This window comes from Saccopteryx bilineata, chromosome 4, assembly GCF_036850765.1.
Source record: "Saccopteryx bilineata isolate mSacBil1 chromosome 4, mSacBil1_pri_phased_curated, whole genome shotgun sequence".
NCBI classification, from domain to species: domain Eukaryota; kingdom Metazoa; phylum Chordata; class Mammalia; order Chiroptera; family Emballonuridae; genus Saccopteryx; species Saccopteryx bilineata.
Window position 1 is genome coordinate 227,557,469 of NC_089493.1, and position 2,356 is coordinate 227,559,824.

Below are 2,356 nucleotides of genomic sequence, written 5' to 3' on the forward strand. Positions count from 1 at the left end.
AAACTTCCAACGGATGGGATAAAGGCTTTACCTAGTAATTGAAAGAGTTGTTAACCCCCAAAGGACTAGGTCATTCAGTCAGACAGACTCATTCTTTTGAGGCCCTGCATAATTGCTTCTCTGGATGGCCAATAATCATCAGGCCATGTGGGTGCTTTTAATGTCAGGCTAGTTCTGTAATGTCAGGCTAATTCTGGAAAGAGTTCAGTAAGTTTAGTCAATTTTAATTGGGTTAAATTTTCCACTGTGTATGTATCTCTTTAATTGTCAAAATGTCATCCTTAATGGGAAATAAGGCTGTAGTCATCAGTCTTATCTGCCTCACAGAATTTGAGTCGTTGCCTGCATCGGGTTTGTCACCTATATGAGGTGGTGTTGCTCTTGATGTCCTGAGCAATGATTCCCAATATCAAGATATTTCTCCATTAGTTTTGTTTATGTATGCTCCTTTATGGATATAGTACATGTCTAGCATTTCTGTTGTGGGTGATATATAACTAGTTTTTTAAACTTTAAATTTTATTTGTGTGGCAGAAAGTAATATTATAAAATTTAGTTATGGACAAGCAGTACAAAAATTTGGAAAGTTTTCAACAGAGAAACTTGAAATTTTTTTATAACCTACATCAGAATTCTGATTTTGAAAAGTAATGGAGAAGTTCTAGTTTACTGAGTTGTTTAGTAAGCATGTTTCAGCATATTAATTTGATTTAAATATATAATTAGCATTTCTTGACAGATTAGTTTAGTAAGAGTTTAAGAAACTGATGTAAGGTTAAAGTCCTTTGAAATAATTGCCTCCAAAAATACACATTTTTATTTATGGAAATAAATGAAAAAGCCTTTCTCAATAGTTGACAAGTAATAAATTCGCAGTGTTTTATAACAATGTTCCCTAGGTTAACTGTTATATTGTATCAATTCCTGAGGCACATTTTATTTTTTTTACTTTTTAACCTCTTTGGAATTGGGATACATATATCCTACCAGGGCAGTGATAGCATGTGATGGTATAATTGGAAGTATAGAATTGTACAAAATGATAGTGCTTCTTGAAATATATGGTGTCATAGATTCAGTAAAACAAACAGCTTCTGAATTACTCTGGAAAGAAGTAGCAAGTAGAAACAAATCATAAATAAGAACAGTTATCATTTGGGGATGTAGAACTCAACTAACAATACTTTGAATAAATTCATTCTTAACATTAGTATTCATTGGTGGCCTATATTATAGATTAAGCTAGAAAATTAAATTCTAAAAAAGGTATATTATGCCATCGTTGATTTCTAAGAAATTACAGTATGTTCTGGAAGACTAAGGATAAAAATATGCAGAAATGAAACATGCATTATCTAGTTATTTTTAAAAATATATGTGTGTATGTGTGTGTGTGTGTATAGATTAGCTGTTGTAAATCAGCTGAGTCATTTGAAATCTTAACATGGTGGTCACACCTAACATTCAGTGCTTACTATATAGACTGTAGGAACTATGTACTGTAAGGCATAAATTACAAAAGAGCCTGAAGAAATGCTAGAATTTACCCAAATTCTAGAAGTCAGGACGAAAAGGCATTCCAGATGGGAAAAATGGCATAAAAAATATTTGAAGTCAGTTACGGGACTGAAGAGTTACAGTGGCGGTAGGATAGGATTTTCTGAAACTCCAGACCAATGCTGGAGGCAGTGGTGATGAGGCTGGCTTAATAGGCTGGTCCCAAATGCTATAGAAAACTGTGCTAGAATAACGAAACCCTGAAGAACCATAGGGGATGCTTGAGTTAGGGAAGGCCATTGCCTTCCTCTTGAGAAAACCTTCTCAGCCCTGCTGTTCTTGTAGCTATTGCTCTATTTTTTTCAATCACTGCCAGTCCTCAAAAAAAAAAAAGCTGTTTCTAACTCTGTGTCTTACGTATTTATTAGTTACTCTTGACATCATGCTGTCCCCCTCCCTAATCCTGTGAGCACTGTTCTCTTAAGTATCTGAACATGGAACCCATTTTACCTTGGAAGCACCATTTTAAGGACTATTCAAAACTCCCACTTGAGGCCCTGGCCGGTTGGCTCAGTGGTAGAGCGTCGGCCTTGCGTGCAGAAGTCCTGGGTTCAATTCCCGGCCAGGGCACACAGGAGAAGCGCCCATCTGCTTTACCGCCCCTCCTCCTCTCCTTCCTCTCTGTCTCTCTCTTCCCCTCCCGCAGCCGAGGCTCCACTGGAGCAAAGATGGTCGGGGCGCTGGGGATGGCTCCTTGGCCTCTGCCCCAGGCGCTAGAGTGGCTCTGGTCACAACAGAGCGACGCCCCGGAGGGGCAGAGCGTCGCCCCCGATGGGCGTGCCGGGTGGATCCCGGTCGG

The 2,356-nt window shown here is 38.7% G+C and overlaps 1 non-coding gene across 1 annotated transcript; it reads left to right on the plus strand.

Moving 5' to 3' along the window:
• Nucleotides 1–2,051: 2,051 nt before the first annotated feature.
• On the plus strand, nucleotides 2,052–2,127 carry TRNAA-UGC (transfer RNA alanine (anticodon UGC)). The gene has a single exon. It is a non-coding gene; the product is annotated as a tRNA-Ala (tRNA).
• Nucleotides 2,128–2,356: the final 229 nt, after the last annotated feature.